This window comes from Camelus dromedarius, chromosome X (genome assembly GCF_036321535.1).
Source record: "Camelus dromedarius isolate mCamDro1 chromosome X, mCamDro1.pat, whole genome shotgun sequence".
NCBI lineage: Eukaryota > Metazoa > Chordata > Mammalia > Artiodactyla > Camelidae > Camelus > Camelus dromedarius.
In genome coordinates, this window is record NC_087472.1 from 48,388,742 (window position 1) to 48,411,306 (window position 22,565).

General features: G+C 36.1%; 1 pseudogene; it reads right to left on the reverse strand.

Moving 5' to 3' along the window:
* Positions 1–21,170: 21,170 nt before the first annotated feature.
* On the reverse strand, positions 21,171–21,380 carry LOC116150706 (cytochrome c oxidase subunit 8A, mitochondrial-like; annotated as a pseudogene).
* Positions 21,381–22,565: the final 1,185 nt, after the last annotated feature.

Sequence of the window (22,565 nt, forward strand, 5' to 3'; positions counted from 1 at the left end):
TTAAATTTTACCAAATACTTTTTCTGCATCTATTGAGATGATCATGTGGTTTTGTCTTTTCTTTTGATTGATTTGTGTTTGTTGAAACTATACTTGTGACCCTGCGGTGAATCCAAGTTGATTGTGGTATATGGTCTTTTTTATGTATTATTGGAATCAGTTTACTAATATTTTCTTGAGAATTTTTTCATCTATATTCACCAAAGATAATGGCCTCTTATTTTCTTTTTGTTAGTGTCTTGGTCTGGTTTTGGTATCAGGGTGATGGTGTCTTCACAGAATGAGTTTGGGAGTATTCCCTTCTCTTCAGTCTTTTGGAAGAGTTTGAGAAGGATTGATATAAGTTCTTCCTTTGTATGTTGGGTAGAACTCCCCAGTGAAGTCATTCTGTCTCGGACTTTTGTTTGCAGAAAAATTTTAAATTATGGATTCTATTTCACTTCTAGTGATTGGTCTGTTATAACTGTCTATTTCTTTTTTATTTGGTTTTGGTGGATTGTATGTTTCTAGAAACTTGCCCATTTCTTCTAGATTGTTGAAGGTATTTTTTTAATTTCCTCTTTGGTTTCATTGTTGACCTGTTGCTTTTTTAGTAGCATGTTGTTTGGTCTCTATGCAATCATTTTTTTCTTGTTTCTCTTTCTGTGGTTGATTTCTAGTTTCATGCCATTGTGTTCAGAAAAGATGCTTGAAATAACTTATATTCTCTTAAATTTGTTGAGACTTCTTTTGTGTCCTAGTATATGGTCTATCCTAGAGATTGTTCCATATGCACTTGATAAGAATGTATATTTTGTTTGTTTGTGGGGGTTTTTTGCATGTAATTTTCTGAAAATACTAATTAAGTCTCACTCTTCTATTGTGTCGTTTAGGATCTCTGTTGCCTTATTAATTATTTTTGTCTGGAAGATCTGTCTGTTGCTGTCAGTTGGGTGTTAAAGTCTCCTATTATTATTTTATTCCCATCAATTTCTCCTTTTATGTCTGTTAGTATGTGTTTTATGTATTTAGGTGCTCCTATATTGGGTGCGTATATGTTAACAAGTGTAATATCATCTTCTTGTATTGATCCTTTCATCATTATATAGTGTCCTTTATTTTTCTTTATGGCCTTTGTTTTAAAGTCTATTTTGTCTTATATGAGTATTGCTATCCCTGCTTTCTTGTCATTTTGTTTGCATGAAGTATCTTTTCCCATCCCCTCAGTTTCAATCTATGTTTTTCCTTCGCCCTAAAGTGGGTCTCTTTTGGCAGCATATTGTGGGCTCTTCTGTTATTATCCAGTCTGCCACTCTGTGTCTTTTGATTGGAGCATTTAGTCCAGTGACTTTTAAAGTCCTTTTTATAGGTAAGTATTTATTGCCATTTTGAACTTTGTTTTCCAGTTTATTTTGCATTTCTTCCATGTTCATTTTTCTTTTTGTTTTTCCTTTTGCAGTTTGATGATTTTCTTGTGTATTATGCTTGAGTTCTCTTCTTTTTGGTTTTTGTGACTCTAGTGTATGTATTTGATTTGTGGTAACCCTGTCTTTCAACTAAGTTAACCCATTACTATATCCACTTGCTTTAGACTAGTAGTCATATAGGCTCAAACACATTCTAAAAAAAAATCTACCTTTTCTTACTTCTCTCCCCCATATTTTATGTCCTCTTTTGCATCTTCATGTTTATCCTTTTGCCATTCATTGTAGTTATCATCACCTTTCCAGTTGTTATTTTCTCTTTTCTATAGATTCTTGCTTCTTTTCTATTTAGAGAAGATGTTGCAGTTTTTCTTTTAGGATAGGTTTAGTATTGCTGTATTCCTTTAGTTTGTGTTGTCTGAGAAATTGTTTCTCTCTCCTTCTATTCTAAATAACAGTCTTGCTGTGTAGAGTATCCTGGTTTGCAGGTTTTCCCTTTCAGGACTTTGAATGTATCTTGCCACTCACATCTGGCCTACAACTTTTCTGTAGAAAAATCAGCTGATAGCCTTATGGGAGTTCCCTTAAAACTAACTCTTTGTTTTTCTCTTGCTGCCTTTAGAATCTTCTCTTTAACTTTTGCCATTTTAATTATAGTATGTCTTGGTGTAGGTCTCTTTGGGTTCATCTTGCATGGGACCCTCTGTGCCTCTGATACCTGGATATCTGTTTCCTTCTTTAGGTTTGGGAAGTTTTCAGCCACAGTTTCTTCAAATACATTTTCAATCCCCCTTTCTCTTTCTTCTCCTTCTGGGATCCCTATTATGCATAGATTGGCTCACTTTATATTATCCCATAGGTTACTTATATTGCTTTTTTTTTTTCTTTTTCTTTTTTCCTGTCTGCTGTTCTATTTGGATGATTTCCATTATTTAATCTTCCAGATCACTTATTTGTTCTTCTGCATTATTTTGTTTACTGTTTTTTGCCTTAGCTCAGCTTTTGTCTCAGCAAATGAGTTTTCAAATTTTAATAGACACCACTTTATAGTTTCTTGTTTCTTATTACAGTGATCTGCATTTCTATGATAGCCTTTCTTAATACCCTTCAATATTTTTATTACCTCCTTTTTTAACTAGACTGGAGACTGGAGAGGTCTGTTTCATTGTTTGTTCTTCCAGGGTATTTCTCTTGTTTTTTTTTGGGGGGGGGGAGTACTTTCTCTGCTTTTTCAATTTACTTATATTTCTCTGACTCCGTGATGAATTTAGGAGAAACAGTTATTTACTGTGGTCTTGAAGTGCTGTTTTTATGTGGAAGCACCCCTGTGTAGTTTGTGTGAATCTAATATTTTTGGTGTCAGGGCTGTTTTTAGTATGGGTATCTGGCACATCTTTCCTCCGTGTGCTGGCTGTTATACCCTTGATAGGGTGTGTGATTGGTGTTGAAGTAACCAGCGCTTTTACTGGATGTTGAGCAGGGCCTCCCCTTTGCTCTGTGGTTGTCACAGGCCTGTTGGGGATGGGATCTTCTCCACAATTGTTGGAGCAGAAGCCCCCAGATCTGTTTCTGAGCTGCAGTATGAGGTAGGCATGACTGGAGCACTTCCAGTGGGAAAGGAGCCACTAACTATTCCTCTACAGGAGTTCTCCATCAGTAAGTGCACTTTGTGGTGTCTCCTGTCACCCATTATGTGCACTCACACAGTACACTGTTGCTGACACTGCCCTCAGCACAACCTCAGCCATGGGAATGTGGGTGATCAGCCCAGATATCCCTCAGGAGCTGCGCTCACAGAGTCACCAGCACAGATCCACTGGCACAGATCTCTTGAAGTCAGGCATTGTGTTCCACAGTAGCCGTGCATAGTTGCGCACCTGTACCTGCCGTGGGAGCTATGGAGTTAGCCCAGACCACAGCCCTGCCTCCATGTACTCCTGCAAGCATAGTCCACAGCTTCACACATCAGACCTGCCCTAGCCATGGGAGCACCTGTAATTCGCTAGAATGTCCAGCAGGCAGAGCTTAGGAAGGCATTGGCAGTGAAAATCCATCAAAGCTGCCAGGACATGGTTCAGATTTCAGCCACACTTGCAAAGTTGTGTAGCACCTGGTGACAGACTCAGATTTCAGCCTGGCCTCAGTTTGTGGGGAAGCCACCAGCACTTGCACGCTCCCAGAGCTCATGGAGGCAGATCCGCACCCACTGTGAGCACACTGAGAATGGGGCTGCTATGGTGGGGCTCTGCCCCTCCCTTTGTGTGTGTGTCACAGTAGGGCTTCTGTGGGGGACCTGGGCTCTGTCTTGTATACACTCCCAGTTGTGTCCTGGGCCACACTCCAGCCCCTTCAGGCTCTCTCCATATAGCCAGCTCCAGGCCTTCTCCCCAGGTCTGTCTGCAACAGCCTGAGTTTCAGCACCCAGCCCACAAGTATGTTGGGCTGAGGATTGCAGGGAGGTGGCCAGGACTGTCTGTGCTAGTCTATCTGTTCTACCTGCTGCAGGCAGGCTGCTGTGCTCTCCACTGAGCTTCTGAAGCTCCCTATCTGTCTGGCTGATCCCCAAGACTTTGAAGGGGGTTCCCTGCCTTCTTGCTGATAATCGCTTACCTTTTGAAAATAGCCATTCTGATAGGAGTGAGGCAATATTTCATTGTTCTTGATTTGCATTTCCCTGATGCAGTTGATTAGTGTTGTTGACCACCTCTTAATGTACCTGCTTGCCATTTGTATGTATTCTTTAGAAAAATGTCTATTCAGTACTTTTCCCCATTTTTAATCTGACTATTATTATTATTATTATTATTATTATTATTATTATTAATATTTTGCTGATGAGTTGTATGAGTTACTTATATATTTTGGATATCAGATAGATAGTTTGGACATACAGTTTCCCTTTCTGTAAGTTGCCTTTTCATTTTATTTGTTTCTTTTGCTGTGCAAAAGCTTTTTAGTTTGATGTAGTCCCACTTGTTTATTTTTACTTTTGTTGCTTGTGCTCTTAGTGTCATATCCAAAATAATCATTGCTGAGACCAATGTCAAGGAGCGTTCTCTCTGTTTCTTGTAGTTTTACAATTTCAGTTCTTACTTTTAAGTTATTAATCCATTTTGAGTTAATTTTTGTGAATGTTGTAAGATAGGGGTCCACATTTATTCCTTTGCACATGAATATCGAGTTTTGCCAACATTACTTATTGAAGAGACTATCCTTTCCCCATTGACTATTCTTGGCTCTATTATCAGATATTAGTTGATTGTATACATGTGGGCTTATTTCTGGGCTTATTAGTCTCTTCCATTGATATGTATGTCTGTTCTTATGCTAGTATCATATTGTTTTGCTAATTATATACTATATAAATATATACTATTTATAATATTGTATGAAATCAGGATGTGTGATGTCTCCAGCTTTGTTCTTTCTCAGAATTGCTTGGCTATTTGGGGTCATTTGTGGTTCTATATGAATTTTAGGATTTTTTTCTATTTCTGTGAAAACAAAAGCCATTGAAATTCTGATAGGGATTGCATTGAATCTATAGATGAGTTTGGGTAGTTTGGACATTTTAACAATATTAACTTTTCTGGTCCATGAATATGGGTATCTTTTCATTTATTTGTATCTTTTTCAGCTTCTTTCATTCATGTCTTATGCTCTCAGTGTATGGATCTTTCACCTCTTTGGTTAAATATCATTTTTGACACTGTTATGAATGGGATAAGTTTCTTTATTTCTTTTTGAGATATTTCATCATTAGTGTATATAGCACATTTGATTTTTTATGTTGAATTTGTGTCCTAAAACTTGACTGAATTCCTTTATTCTAACAGTTTTCTTGTGTAAAGTCTTTAGAATGTTCTGTATTCGGGATTATGTCATCTGCAAATGTTCCATATTCAAGATTATATCATTTGCAAACAGATGTTTTTATTTCTTTCTTTCTGATTTCAATGTCTTATATTTCTTTTTATTGCCTGAATTCTCTATCTAGGACTTCTAGTAATATATTTAATAGGAACAGTGAGGAGGGGCATACTTGTCCTCTTCCTGGTCTTAGAGGAAAATCTTTCAACCTTTCACCTTTGAGTATCATGTTACTTGTGAGTTCATTATGTTTGCCTTCATTATATTGAAGTACATTCCTTCTATACCCATTCTTTTGAGCATTTTTATCATAAAATATTGAATTTTGTCAAATGCACTTTCTACTATTATTGAGATGGTCATATGGTTTTTATCTTTCATTCTATGTATTAATGTGGTGTATTGCATTGATTGATATTTGTATGTTGAACCATCTTTGCATTCCAGGGATAAATCTCAGTTGATCCCAGTGGCAGGAATTGAGCTGGCAGCATGCAGAGACACATCTGCAGAGGCTAACTATAGCCAAGTGCAACAGTGCAGGCCAGCAACAGGAAAAAGGGCCAGATCTGTGCCCACAAGGAGCAATGGGGGCCTTGGCTATAGGCATGGACTTGTGTGGCTGCAGGGGTTTGCCATGGTGTGTGCACTCCAGTGGTGGCTAATAATGGGATTCTGGGCCAGTGGCATGCAGGTTCCCAGCTTCAGAGGTTTGCAGCTGGCATACACAGTGGTGGAGACCAGTGACAGATGCCATGGCTGGATCCAAGCCCACTAGTAGCTGTGGTGGCCTTGGCTGTCACCGTGCATTAAGGCAGCTACAGGAATTAGCCATAGGCATACACAAGATAGTGGGGGTTTGCTGTGCAGCTCTAGGCTAGCATCTTTCACATGCTCAGCACAGAACCCAAGGCTAGCTGCAGGTGTGTATCCTCGGCTCTGGTAGAGGCGGGGAGGCAGGAATGGGGAGACACTTAGGCAGCTATTGTCTGCAAGTGCAAAAATCCTTGGAGGGGGTAAAAATTTAAGTGGCAAAATTTGCAGGGTGTCTATGGTGTCTGGGCTGGTTTTTTGTTTCCTTGGTAACAAAAGCTTCTGGGATCCTCCATGGAGCAGTCTCTTGGGATCTGATGAGGTCCTCAGCTTCAGTGAAAGCTGGAGGCATCTGTAGTATCTTCAAGGGTTGTTGGTGGTCCTTTGTGACAAAGGCTGCTGGGATCCTCTGCCTAGCAGACCAGTAGGAACTGTGGTTGCTCACACTGCATGGCTGATATTGGTAGCTTCTGCCCTTCTTCCTTGTTACTAGCCATCTCTAGATGTCTCAGCATTGCTGGTCTCTTGGTAGGGTAAAACCAAAGAAGCATTGTTGGTTTCTGGTGGGGTAAAAGCAGAGAGTCCTTTGTTCAGTGTCACAGAAAGCTGGGGAAACTGGTCACTTACTTCACTCTCCTATTCCTAATGAGAGGAACTCTGTTGGGCTGGGGAGTTCCCTCTTAGCATTGAGTAGTGCTGACCTGGAGCATGGGATAATGTAGGCAAAATGAAACTATTCTTCCTACTCTTTTTGTGCAGTTATTCTCAAGTTTTTTGCTTTAGTGTGTTACTAAAACTTCTTAACTGAACACTTGAGCACTCTTAGAGCTATTTTTGTTTGTAGGTGGCCATCTAGTCAATGTTCTTTGTGTGAGAACTGGAGACTGGGGTCTCCTACCCCACCCATCATGGTGAAGTCACTCTTCTACTCTGTCTTCTGGATCCTGTGGCAGGTTGGGTTTCCAGGATGGAGGCAAGGATTCTAGAATCTCTCAGTTTGGTTCCCATTGCTTCAACCACAACAGACATAGAATTTATTATAATATATATGTGTGTGTGTGTGTGTGTGTGTGTGTGTATGTATATATTTTCCCTGAAAGATACAAGAACCCTGGGTCAGGAAAATAGATTATTATGGCAAAAAAAAAAAAAAAATAGACAGAAGCATTTTAGTGCTGGTTCCCAGACCCAATTTCCCTGCAATAGCATGGTGAGAGTGAGATGCTAGTTGTAAATACAGTGAGTTTGCGTAACAATAGAGGATCTGCAACGAGCCTCAACTCTTATACAGGGCAGCTGGAATGTAAATAAATCTTCTCCAGTTAGGTGAGGTGGAGACTTCCAGAATATTACCCTAGAATATAAGCAGATGTCTCCAGGAGCTGTTTCTAAATCTCTCCAGAGTGATACACTATCTCTAATGTTCAAGGAGTATTTGCTTTTCAGTCATCATATCAATGCCCTTTGCTCAGATAGGATTGTGACAAAAACCATGAAAATATTAGTAGAAAAATGTGACTCAATATAGGGCAGACTGAGTCAGGGGACTTCTGATGAAGGGGGGCCAGCGTTCACCTCCCACTTCTGTTAGTTTCCTATGTGGGGTTGCCTGCTAATTTTTCATCTTATCATCATACTTCTCATCAAGTCACCCACTCCATCACATTTCCCAGAAGATAAGACTTTTTACTCCTTTTGAGAATGGAGGGCAGGCAGAGGACCAGAACTAGTTGCCAAGTGTATTATCTCTATATTAGAGTTATCCTGGAACTTGTTATCATAGGGAATTTACTGTGTTTCAATTAAATTGGAGTTTAGGGAATATTGTAATTTGAAAATATCCTCACAAAAGTTGATATTAGAAAATTCTAAACTCATTGAGGTTTCTAAAGGAAGCTTCTGAAATTTATGCCAACTATTATGGGTTTCCCAAATCCAGGGCTTCTAGCCTAGTTAGTGCCTTTGTGTGGAATAGAAATAGTGCCCCCTCTGCAAACACTGCTTGGTGAGTGGAGCTGTCTGGATTTCAGCCCCCATTTGTACCTTCAATTGGGCACCCTGGGAAAACCATGCATGAAGTTCTTGCCCAAATCTACATGATTAGAAATGGCACACAAATCTGGAGCATCCTGAATCTTTAGACTTTTTTTTTCTTCATTCATGTTTTCCCACATCGCCCTGGGAATCACAAGATACCACAATCCAACTTTTCTGTTTTCGTCAAGTGCAATCCTTTATTTTCCGTTTCTTTAAAAGACTTTTGTAACTTTGGAGGCACTGAACACTCTGATGTTGAATTCTAAGGTGCATGCATTTATAGAGAGCTTCTCCACTCTGCTGGAGTTCTCTAGCCCAAGGAATGCTAGCCTTCAGGGAATGGAAGTGAACATAAACCTGCCAGATTTGGTTCATCAAACTCAGAATTGAAATCAATGGATTTTTAAGTCCATAACTGTGAAATATTTGGAAGAACTGTGAGTCCATAAAACAATGGATAGGTTATATTTTCACACACGCATTTCATATTTGATGAAAGTTTTCATTTAATGCATCACTGAAATTTACTCCAATGCAAATCTTTTAGAAGTAATTTTCTCTCATTTTACTTAACTATAGTCTTTGGTCAAAACCAATACACAGAAGGAATTTTTAATTTTAGAGAATTTTGCAGTTGGTAGCTGTCAGATCAGAATGAAACACGTTAGCAGTTGTATACATGTTAAAGTATTTCACCAGGGAGTATCTTAAGTGACAGTCTTCTTTTCAAACTAATGTTCTATTTCAAGCCAAATTTCACTCAAGTGTTTTCGCATGACAACTTCTAGATCAACAGAGGAATAGTTATAGCTTATGAGTGCTGTTGCAGACACTTCAGAATGCCCCCATAGAATAACATTGATATCTCTCCCTCAACTGTCAATGGCCTAGTGAACTATATAGCAAGGATATAAATAAACCAAACTGGTACCTGAGTGTTATTGGTGTCAATGGATTCCAATAATCAGCATTAATACAAGAGATTTGAATAGCATTTCCCAAACAATAGCTGGATATTTCTAGGTAAAATGCAGAGAAGTATTTCATCTAACAAGTCACTGCAATCATTTTGACTAATTCAACAGTCCGTTGTCCATTACTTACTTTTTTTGTTCTTGATGATTTTCTTTGTTTTTATGCTGCCTTCCTGATGACTTCAACCTACTCCAGATATTTTCTTCTTAATAATTTCACTGTTATCTGCATCACTCTACTTAACTGTATTCCAATTATTATATGTATGCAAATTTTTTCACCTGAGTAAAATTGTGAACTCATTGAGTTGGGGACCATGAATTAGACGTTTTTTAGTTGTTTGTTTTCTTACTTGTTTGTTTTGTTATGCTTCACCTAGCACAGTAGAATGCATACCATGGCATGGAAAATCAATAAATGCTTATTAAGTAATTGACTGCAATATAAACTTCACTATCTCAAATCACAATTAATGTTTTTGTAAATTCAGCAGAGTAAGTAAGCAGATATAGATATTACCTGGCAAAAAAAGATCTTAGTTGAACAATGGAAATTACAATGAATGAGAATGAGGAAATCAGTCCTAATATTGTTTCTATAGTTCTGAGTTATTTGCAAACAACCATATTATATTCAATACTAGATGGTAACTAGTAATGTAGGAAATTAGTAACTGCACAGTATTTTTATTTCTTCTGTGAAGTGTCATGGAACACCAATGAATGATTTATTTATGTCCACCAGTAAAACACTGTTACTAAGTACTAGTTCTAGGTATACACCATAGAAAGAGGAGAAACAGAGAGGGATGTGATGCCACCAATAATATCTTGATTTTATTTTTCAGGACCAGAATATGAATTCATCTTTCATTGCATACATACTTGTGCAGCACCTATTATGAAGCCAGTATAGTTTGGTTGAGTGTAATGGTAATTTTTTTTCCATACAAGTATATTAAAATATTTTTGAGTTTTTTTTCCATGTAAGTATATTAAAATATTTTTGAAATTCTTCTTTTAGAATTTTCATTCAAATCTTTGCATGGTCATCCAAAACATTCTTATTACAGTGGCATTTCAGGCTTGGATCATGTATCTTTTTCAAAAGACATGGCATTATAACTTTTGATTTTTTTCAGTAATCATGTAAACCCTCAAATGACAATGATGACATCACCAATAGTATTCTAAAAAGTGTTCCATGGATTCTTGAGGAATATAAATGAGAGATTATGAAACTGTTTTGAATAATTACAGCATCTTGGAACTAGAGTCTAGCCTCTAAAGGATATAGGCAGACATTTGCATGTATTGGAAAATTATGTATTGTCTAGAGTACACAGCTTTCTGAGTTATCTGATTCTGATAAGAGCTGCATTACAATGCTGGGAATTATAGCTAACAGATAAAATGAAAATAACTCCTAACTATAGAAATCCAGATTCTGTTTCAGAGATTAAATTTGAATCCCTGTCCCACTGCTGAAGAAGTTAGTTGTCTCCATTTGCCCGTTCAGTCCAGTATTGGAGTATGAATGTGTCCCTTTTATTCTCCTTTGAATTAGTTGTGACATCTTAGCAGTTTCCTCATTAATGGGTTACATAATATCCTTAAAATGTGTTCATTTCATATCTATATGAGTCATGATTTTATCTTTTTTGTGAAAATTATCCTTTGACAAGGAGACTTCCGTAAAGGAAACAATACAGTGTGTTGTTTATGGTTGTTAAAATACAATTCACCCTGCACAATGTGGGGGTTAGAGGCAGTGACCCCTCCCCCAGTACAGTCAAAAATCCTCGTATAACTTTTGACTCCCCCCAAACTTAACTACTAACAGTCTACTGTTGACCAGAAGCCTTAACAATAACATAGTCAATTAACACATATTTTGTATATGTATTATATACCGTATTCTTACAATAAAATAAGCTAGACAAAAGAAAATATTACTAAGAAAATCATAAGGAAGAGAAAATACATTTACAGTACTGTATTGCCTTTATTGATTGGTAAGTTTACATCATCTGTTTCCAAGATGAAGTTGTCTGTCAGTACCTGCATCAATATTGTCTTATATGATACAAAACCCTGTAGATGTTATCTGTATTACTATCACTAGATGTTGAAAATGAAAAGATAATGTGAAAAGAAATTTATATGTATTTACAGGTATACCGATTCATGCATTGATAACAAAGAAGCAGCAGTATGATTGCATTTTGATAGCCTAGTGTATTTAATGGTGCCAAGTACGGCCTTTATTTGTGTGCATACATTTCAATAAGTTTAAACTTTTTATAATAGATTTATGTAATTTTGGTAGTAAATGATAGCTAGTATCTACCTATTTTTAATGACTTACTGTATTTAAAGGTTTTTTTTAAATTAATTATTTACTAATCTTTAATGGAGGTACTAGGGTTTGAACCGAGAACCTCATGCATGCTAAGCATGTGCTCTACCACTGTGCTATACCCTCCCCCATCTACATATATTTTATTCATTCATGATATACTAACTTTTTCTTATTTTTTTAATATTTCTAGGCTATATCATTCATCTGCCAAGTTTTTCATATTGTTGCCAATCTCCAAAATTTTTTCCAATACATTTATTGAAAAAAAATCCATGTATAAGTGGACCCATGCAGTTCATACCTGTGTTTTTCAAGGGCAAGCTTTATCTTGTTAAATGAAGAGTAGAATAAATATATATATATATATCTTCTTTGCAGTGCATTTTCTTCTCTTTGTTCACTCATTCAATTATTTCTACCTTGTTCTCTTAACATATGAAACAATCTTCCTTACAGACACTATTTCCAAGAAAACATGGTTTTATTTTTAGCATTGCACCTGAGATACATAATTTAAACTTCTCTAACAGAACCTTTCAGAAAGCAAATCACTGACTTTGTCTTCTAATAAAATGTGGTGATCTAATAAATATACTTGCTTATATTTTTTTCTAAGGACTTGGTGATAGTCGTAATGACCTAAATGATTCTTGCCTCTTCTAACTTTTATCTAAACTGTAATTCATTTCACTGCCAAACACTTCCCGTCTCTTCCTTTCCCTATACTCTCATTCTCTGTTAAGTTCCAGCTGACTGAATTCTACCGCCAATTCATTCAAAAATTACTAGTGGTCTTGCTAAATCTAGTAAATGTTTCTGTATTTCTCAGTAATTCTAGCCACTCCCACTTTTCCGAAGAACATGCATATTCCTTGAGTGTGATGGCATTTTACTTTCCTGATATTCCTATTTCTCTTGCCACTCCATTTTTGTATCCTTTGTTTACATCTTCTTCACACTGTACCACTTAATTGATTATGCCCTAAACTCCATACCTCGCTCACTATTGTTCCTTTTTTTTTTATTGAAGTATAGTCAGTTTACAATGCTCTGTCAATTTCTAGTGTACAGCGTAATGTTTCACTCATACGTATACATACACACATTCCTTTTCATATTCTTTTTCATTATAGGTTACTAAGAGATTATTGAATATAGTTGCCTGTGCTATACAGCAGAGACTTGTTTATCACTTTTATATATAGTAGTTAGTACCTGTAAATCTTAAACTCCCAATTTATCCCTTCCTACCCCGTTTCCCCCCTGGTAACCATAAGTTTGCTTTCTATGTCTGTGAGTCTGTTTCTGTTTTAAAATAAGTTCAATTGTGTCATTTTTTTAGGTTCCACATATGAGTGATATCATATGATATATTTTTTCTCTTTCTGGCTTACTTCACTTAGTATCACAATCTCCAGGTCCGTCCATGTTGCTGCAAATGGCATTATTTTATTATTTTTTATGGCTGAGTAGTATTCCATTGTATAAATACACCCCAGCTTCTTTATCTGTTGATGGACATTTAGGTTGCTTCCATGTCTCGGCTATTGTGTATAGTGCTGCTATGAACATTGGGGTGCATGTATCTTTTTGCATTTGAGTTCCCTCCAGATATATACCCAGGAGTAGGATTGCTGGATCATATCATAAGTCTATTTTTAGTTTTTAAAGGAATCTCCATACTGTTTTCCATATTGGCTGCACCAAACTACATTCTTTGCTACTGCTCCATGCAAGTGTCTCCCAAATCAACATAGGCATGAGCTCTTACATGCACTGCAGTACTGTACGGGACATAGCCAACAGACATAGCCTGAATATCACACTGACGTCTCATATTCAAAGTGTTGGAAACTGAAATTACTTTCCCTTAACATCAACTTCCAGTTTCTGTCTACACTTTGTTACTCTTTCCATTTTCCAGGCTAGATGGTTTGAAGGTATTTTATTTAATTTTATTATTTTTTTAATAGACTTTATTCTTTTAGAGCAGTTTCAGGTTCACAACAGAATTGAGCAGAAAATACAGAGTTCACACATTAGCCCTCCCCACCCACACATATTTACTCCCCTCCCCTCAACATCCCTCATCAGTGTGGCATATTTGTTATAATTGATGTACCAACATGGGCACATTATTATCAACCGAAGTCCATAGTTTACATTAGGGTTCACTCTTGATGTACATTCTATGGGTTTTGACAAATGCGTAATGACATGTAGCCACCACTATAGTATCATACAGAGTACTTTCATTGGCCTAAAAATCCCTTGTGCTCCATCTGTTCATTCCTCCCTCCCTCCCTCTCCCCAACCCCGTGGAAACCATAAAATACACTCCAATCATTTTTTATTGTTTCTGTAGCTTTGCCTTTTCCAGAACGTCATTTGGTTAGAATCGTACAGTTTGTAGCCTTTTCAGACTGGCTTCTTTCATTTAGTAATATGTCTTTTAAGTTTCTTCCATGTCTTTCATGGCTTGATAGATCTTTTTTTTTTTTCACTGCACATATATTTTTAAATTTACATATATGTACTGTTCATTGTTTCTAAGAATGTTTAGAGCTTTAGCTTTTTAAACTTACATAGTTATCAAAGGAATAAAGCCAACCACAAAATAAGAATTAATTCAAAAAGATACATACACCCTGCTATTAACAGCAACATTATTTATAATTGCCAAGATATGGAAGCATCCTAGGTGCACATCAGTAGTTGAATAGATAATGGAGATGCAGCATATATATGTATGCAATGGAATACAACTCACCCATAAAAAAGAAGGGTATTTTGCCATTTGCAGCCCTTCATTCACATTTTTTTTTTCACTTCAAAAACTGGAATTTTATAACCAGCAGAGACATTTTCATTATGTCAAAGACAACAAAATACCTAGAAATAAACCTAACCAAGGAGGTTACTTATACTCTGAAAATTGAAATGACACAAAGAAATGGAAAGATTTCTTGTGCTCTTGGGTTGGAAGAATCAACACTACCAAAATGGCCTATACTACCCAAAGCAATCCACAGATCCAACACAACTCCCATGAAAATTCTCGTGACATTCCTCACAGAACTAGAGCAAACAATTTCAAAATTTATAAGGAACCACAAAAAGACCCCAAATAGCCAAAAAAATCTTTTGTAGGTCTCTTTTTTTTTTCTCTTTCTAGTTTGAAGGTATTTTAACTGATTAATCTCCTCTTTTTCTATGTACAATTTCTCACTGAGTTCTCTATATTTTTCTTTTAAATCTCTCTCGGATTTTTTCTCCATTCTTTACGTTACCCACCCTCATACAGCTGTTTATAAACTCATACTTGCATTACTGTAATGTCTTCATTACGGTCTTCCTGCCACATGCCACTTACCATCTATCTTGTACTGCTTCCTGCCAAAAGGCAGTTCCCAGAGCCTTATTTTCAGGCCTTTTATGCCTGTTATTCAAGAAACCTTACGTGAGATTTTTATTTTCTTTCTTCTTTTTAAAAATTTCCCACATTCTTCTCAAATTAGAGCATGAGAAAAAATAATCTAAACATTGAGGATCTTAATTACTTGGATCCCAAGTGATGATTTTGCTGTTCTAGATTTCCATGTGCTCTACTACTGTAATCCTTTTTATTTCTGCCATGTATATCAAAGTATCACCAGCTATCAAAAACTATGTCCAAAAGGATCTCACTTTATTCCAGCTATGTTCTGAGATATGCTTCAGGGACTTAGAAGGTGGTAACTAGCAGAACATTATCAGTTCAGAAACAGAGGAACAACTCCATGCTCACTCTGTCCTTATAAAAGTGAGCACTTTAGTGCTCACCAACTGGTAAATGAATTTTGACAGTTGTCTCCTACCATCCATTTATAGCAACAGCCTGTGCCTCCCCTGACCCTGTCCTGTGTCTGTCTAGTACTAGGGTACACCACTTCCCTTGTGACAGCATAACCCTGAATAGAAGTATTTCAGTGACACGAGGGGTCCATTAGTGTTACATTGTATAGAATTTAATTTGAATAAATCCAATTATATGTTGGTAATGAGACTACTAAATTTTAATGTCCTCTTTAATGAGCAGTAAAATACACTCCAAAACAAACTGAACAAGTCTTTCTGCCCCAAAGGTCTTTGGGGATTAATGCAGTTAATTGACTGATGTAGAAATTAAGGCCAGATGTGTTATTATTCGGTGGATTTCCAAGAACCTCTGAAGCAAGCCTAATTTTGAGGATAGAGTGGAAAGTATTCCTTATCACCTGGGAGAGCTAGAGGAAATAAGGAAGTTCCATACACAACTGAGACACAATTTAGGATATGGGAGGCTTGTTTGTAAGAGCACAAGATCAGATGGCCAACATTTGAGTGATTTTGAGTATGTCCCGTTAGAGTGAGGCACTGAAATAGAGTGGATTGTATGATTTTTTAAACCTTTTTGTTTGTTGTCAAGACCCAACTACGTATTTCTGTTTGATCTAATCTTTCTTGTTCAAAGTAAATGATAATAGATTAGTTATAAGTCAAGACATCTCTTTTTAGGGAAAAAATGGAATTTATTTATTTATTTCCATTGATTCATACTTTAGCAACCCATATGGAAATATGACCAAACAAAAAATATCTTGAAGATATATTTAAATATGTATAGTATGGGGGTATTACCTAGGGGTTGGATTACTTTATGAAGTAATTTAAATATGTGTTTGAGTATACAATGGTATCACTGGAAATTATCCACATACTTGAATTGTTGCTCGTTTTATACTTAACAGGCACCCAGGGTTTTAACAACTTTGCTAGAGTTAATAAAAACATTCTTTGTATTAATATCCAATTTAGCAATGTTTTAAAGGAAATAACCCAAGTGAGTTCACCTAACAATCATGGTTGCATTTTCTTTACTATATATGTGGCATCTAATAATTCTGTGTGTATGTATTCTAAAAGACAAAAGGGTGTTGAAAAAGCAGTATTAAAATAATTGAACTAGCTCTCTGAATATGAGTATTATTATATTCTGACTGTACTCCTTTGGGATACTTTCTGATAGAATAAAACTCCATTAGCTGCTAAAGTACATTAAGTTTATTTGAAATGCTGTTACTGCAAAAAAAATCATAAATATGTTATAAATTAAATTAACATTTCTATTTATCATGATTTTCCACTTAAACTGTCCAGTTATATTGAGTATTTTACAATCCCATGAAGTCATGGTTTCATACAGTATGATATGTGAGAACTTTGACAGAGTAATTGGAGTAAGATACTGAGATGATTACCGCTCTTCTGTATTTAATGACATCAGGTTCAGTTGCTGTTTTAGTTGACCCTATTAATGCTAATTATGAACTAGTGTATTGTAATGTAACTCAGAGTAACTCTGTACAAAAGTATATATAATTGGTATTCACTGAATACCAAAAAAGGAATAGACAACAGTGTGGTCCTGAAGAACACCATTTACTTACTGGTTTGTTGAAGGCAGTATTTGCTGAGATACACTAGAAATAATTTGTAAAGATAGTTTGCCATGGCTGTGTTTACTAATGCAAACCTGAAAGAGGGGGAAAGGGACAGCGTGCTATAATCTTGTTTGAGATTTCCCCATTTACTTTATCCTTTTAAACTTCACTTTTGAGAGTAATTTATTGTAGGTTCCTTTTTCTTAACTGAAGTATAGTTGATTTATAATATTATGTTAGTCTCAGGTATACAGGATAGTAATTCAGTATTTTTGCAGATTATACTCCATTAAAAGTTATTACAAGATAATGGTTATAATTTCCTATGCTCTAAATTTATCCTTGCTGCATATCTGTTTTTACATAGTAGTTTATATCTCTTAATCTTATACTAGTAACTACTTGTTTGTTTCCTGTGTCTGTATATCTGTTTCTGTTTTGCTGTATACATTCGTTTGTTTTATTTTTTAGATTCAACACAAGTGATATCATGCAGTGTTAGTCTTTCTCTATTTGACTTATTTCACTAAGCACAATAATCTCTAGGTCCATCTATGTTGCTACAGTGGCAGAATTTCATTCTTTTGTATGACTTAGTAATATTCCAGTGTGTGCATCTCTGTGTGTGTATATAAGTGTGTACACACATACATATATATACAACACATTTCCTTCATTCATCTGTCGATAGACACTTAGCCTGCTTCCATGTCTTGGCTATTGTAAATAGTGCTGCTATGAACATTGGGGTGCAGGTATGTTTTTGAATTAGAGCTTTCATTTTCTTTGGTATTACACCCAGGAGTGGAATTGTTGGGTACTGTGGTAGTTCTATTTTCAGTTTTTTGAGAAACCTCCATACTGTTTTCCATTGTGGCTGCACTAGTTTACATTCCTGCCAACAGTGTACAAGATTCCCTTTTCTCCACATCCTTGTCAACATTTGTTATTTGCAGACTTTTTGATGATAACCACTCTTACAGGTGTGAGGTTATATCTCGTTGTGGTTTCGGTTTGCATTTCCTTGATTATTAGTGATGGTGAGCATCTTTTCATGTGCCTGTTAGCCATCTGTATGTCTTCTTTGGAAAAATGTCTATTCAGCTCTTCCACCTATTTTTTGATTGGGTAGTTTTTTTTTTTTTTTTTTTGATACTGAGTTGTATGAGTTGTTTATATATTTTGGATATTAACCCCTTGAAAGTCACATCATTTGCAAATATTTTTCTCTGATTCCATAGATTGTCTTTTCATTGTGTGGATGGTTTCCTTTGCTGTGCAAAAGCTTTTAAGTTTAATTAGGTCCCATTTGTTTATTTTTGCTTTCATTTCTTTTGCCTTAGGAGACTGATCCAGAAAATACTATGATGTATATCAAAGAGTATTCTACATCTGTCTTTTCTAGTTTTGTGGTTTCAAGTCTTACTTTAGGTCTTTATACCATTTTGAGTTTATTTTTGTATATGATGTGAGGAAATATTCTAATCTCATTGTTTTACATGTAGATGTCCAGTTTTCCCAGAGCCATTTATTGAAGACACTATCTTTTCTCCATTCTATATTCTTGCTCCTTTGTCATATATTAGTTAACTATGGATGCATGGGTTTATTTCTGGGCTCTCTCTTCTGTGCCATTTGTCTTTGAGTCAGTTTTTTTGTGCCTGTATCATATGTCTTGATTACTGTAGCTTTATGGTGTAGTCTGATGTGTGGGAGAGTGATACCTCCAACTTTCTTTGGTCTCTCAAGATTGCTTTGTCATTTTGGGGTCTTTTGTGGTTCCATATGAATTTTAGGATTATTTGTTCTAGTTCTATGAAAAATGTCCTGGGTATTTTGATAGAGATTGCATTAAATCTGTAGGTTGCCTTGTGTACTGTGGCCATTTTAACATTAACACTTCCAATACAAGGGCATGGGATATCTTTCCATTTCTTTGTATCATGTTCAGTTTCCTTTATCAGTTTTTTATAGTTTTTAGAATATAGATCTTTTACCTCCTTGATTAAATTTATTCTTAAATATTTTATTCTTTTTGATGTGATTTTAAACAGGATTATTTTTTACTTTCTTTTTCTGATAATTCATTAATAGTATATAGAAAAGCAACAAATTTCTGTATATCATCTTGTATCCTACAAGTTTGCTTAATTCATTTTTTAGTTCTCATAGTTTTGGTGTGGAGACTAGGTTTTTCTGTATAAAGTATCATGTCATCTGCAAATAGTGACAGCTTTACTTCTTCCCTTCCAATTTGGATGCCATTTATTTATTTATTTATTTATTTATTTATTTATTTATTTATTTATTTTTGGCTGATTGCTATGGCTAGGATATTCAATAGCATGTTAAACTGATGTAGTGAGAGTGGGCATCCTTCTCTTATTCCTGAATTTAGAGGAAGGGCTTTATTTTCACTGTTGAGTATGATGTTAACTGTGGGTTTATCATTTATCATTTATTGTGTTGAGATATGTTCTCTGTATAGCCACTTTAATGAGAGTTTTTAATCATGAATGGATATTGAATTCTGTCAAATGCTTTTTCTGTGTCTTTTGGGATGATCTTGTGATTTTTTAGCCTTCCTTTTGTTAATGTGGTATATTATCACATCAATTGCTGCATGAATGTTGAACCATCCTTGTGTCCTTGTAATAAATCCAACTTGGTCATGGTGTATGACTCTTTTTATATATTGTTGGATTTGGTTTCTAAATATTTTGTTGAGGATTTTTTAAATTTATAGTCCTCGGTAATATTGGCCTGTACTTTTATTTTTTTGCAGTGTCTTTGTCTTGTTTTGATATCAGAATAATGACATTCTCTTAGAATGAATTTGGGAGTATGCCATCCCCTTCAGTTTTTTGGAATAGTTTGAGGAGGGTAGGTATTAGCTCTTCTTTATGTGTTTGGTAGAGTTCCTCTGTGAAGCTGTACAGTTCTGAACTTTTGTTTGATGGGAATTTTTAAAATTACCAATTAAGTTTCACTACTAGTGATCAGCTTATTCAAATTGCCTGTTTCTTCTTGATTCAGTGGTAGGTTGTATGTTTCTAGAAATTGGTACATTTCTTCAGTGTTGTCCAACTTGTTGGCATATACCTCTTTGTATTATTCTCTTATTTTTTTGTATCTCTGTTGTATCAATTATTTCTCCTCTTTTGTTTCTTGTTTTGTTTATTTGAATCCTCTCTTTTCTTCTTGATGAGCCTGCCTAAAGGTTTGTCAATTTTGTTTATCTTTTCAAAAAACTGACTCTTAGTAGTATTGATCTTTTCTATTTTTTATCTCTATTTTATTTATTTTCTCTCTGATCTCTATTATTTCCTTCCTTCTGCTGACCTTGGGCTTTGTTCTTTTTCTGATTCATTTAGGTTGTAGGTTAGGTTGCTTATTTCAAATTTTTCTTGTTTCTTGAGGAAGGACTGTATCACTATAAACTTCCCTTTTTGAACTGCTTTCATTACATCCCATATATTTTGGGGTATTGTGTTTCTATTTTCATCATGCCCTCAAGACTAGGTCATCCAATCTTTGACTCTCACAACTCATCCAATCTTTGTCTCTCAAATCTCACTACTCAGGATGGGTATCTTGTGTAATCTTTCTTTTCCTTAGGTCCTCTCCCAGGGGCACAGATCCTAATCTGATCTCTTTTCTTCACTTCCTACCTGATTACATGTGTATCTTTCTTACAACCTTGATTATACTGGAGTCTTTCTGCCAGTTTCCAGCTAATTTTCAGTGAGAATTGTTTCACATCTAGATTTGTTTGCTGGGGGAGATGAGCTCCACATCCTCTTACTTTACCATCTTGATTGATCTCTATTGTTAGTTACTTTGGCTTCACAAAAGCAGAAGCATTGGTTTCTCAAAATGAGGAAATGGAAATAAAGCAAGTAATAGCAAGTGTAATTGCTCTTTTGATTTGGGATTTTCTTTCAATACTGAACTGTAGCGAAGTCTTTGGTTGGACTTTTTTTTTTCTTTTTTTTTTTGAGTTTCTGAAGCAGGGTTTAAATAGATAGACTTTATTGTTACAAGGTGGGCCCTACAGAGCAGGGCCTTATAAACTGATAATATGTGGTCCCAGGATGTCACCATGGAGAAATGGAGAGGTCATGACTGCAGAAGAGGTCAGTATAACTGAAGGACATGATCCAGGGGAGGCCAGCCAGGAATGCAGCAGACATGATCAGGACAGGCTGGGGGTGGTCAGGTCACAGGGTGAGGCGGAGGACATCTCCCTTCACTCCTGTTTCTTGTAGCTGTCCAGGTGTGACAGGACCCAGCCTGACAACAGGAGGAAACACAAGAAGCAGGAGGTGAGCCCAATGGCAATATCCATGGTCCCGAGCTACTCCTGCAGAAGCTTGGAATGGACCTGGGCACATGGCACCGGGAGCCTCCAGGCCAAGCCTGTCAGGCCCCTCAGAAGTAGCAGAGTCAGTACAGACATGACCGCACCGAATAGACTGCAGATAGCCGGCCCTTTTTTTCTTTTTTTATTGTAGTATAGTCAGTTTACAATGTTGTGTCAATTTCTGGTTTGCAACATAATGTTTCAATCATACGTATACATACATATATTCATTTTCATATTCTTTTTCATTATAGGTTACTACAAGATGTTGAATATAGTCCCCTGTGCTGTATAGTAGAAACTTGCTTATCTATTTTATATAGTACTTAGTATCTGCAAATCTCGAACTCCCAATGTATCCCATTCCACTCCCTTTCCCCGCTGACAATCATAAGTATGTTTTCTATGTCTGTGAATCTGTTTCTGTTTTGTGAATGAGTTCATTTGTGTCTCTTTTTTTTTTTCTTTTTAGATTCCACATATGAATGATATCATATGGTATTTTTCTTTCTCTTTCTGGCTTACTTCACTTAGAATGATGATCTCCAGGTCCATCCATGTTGCTGCAGATGGCATGGTTTTATTCTTTTTTATGGCTGAGTAGTATTCCATTGTATAAATATACCACAACTTCTAGACTTTTCTTAGTTCAAGTCAGTCACTGTTTGCCACAATTCATTGTTCCATATTCAAAGTGATTAACAATCAATACAGCCTGAGTATCAACTACTTGGAACAAATGCTGTAAACAACATATGCTTGATACCAGGGTGATGGGGTGCTATTAAAGAATATTATCCCTGCCACACTCTATTAAGTAGCATTGTAGAGACAACCCAGCACACACACATTAAGCCTTCACCATTCTATTCTCTACACTTGACACACTGTCTACTCACATTCTTAACTGCTTATTTTCCTTCAACATTATGATCCTCTTCTTAATCTTATCACAAGTGTTTTGCCTCAGTCCAGCTGAAGCAGAACCATGTTTAGATATTTTTGCCTCCTTATCTTGGTCACCTGAAATACTCTATTGGTAACAGTAGAGGAAAAAAATAATATGAAAGACTAGAAGAGGGTTTTATTTAGTAATATATTGGGTATAAGAAATTGAATGCCCATTCTTAGTGCCTTAAATAAGAGGAATCTTTCCAATAAACAAGTCGGAGAGTAAGATTCTGGCACCAGTTTATTATGTTAATGAGGTCAGGGCTTTGGATAGTTCTCTCTGTATTTTTATTGGCTTTTGTCTCATGGTCATGGTATGGATACAATGAC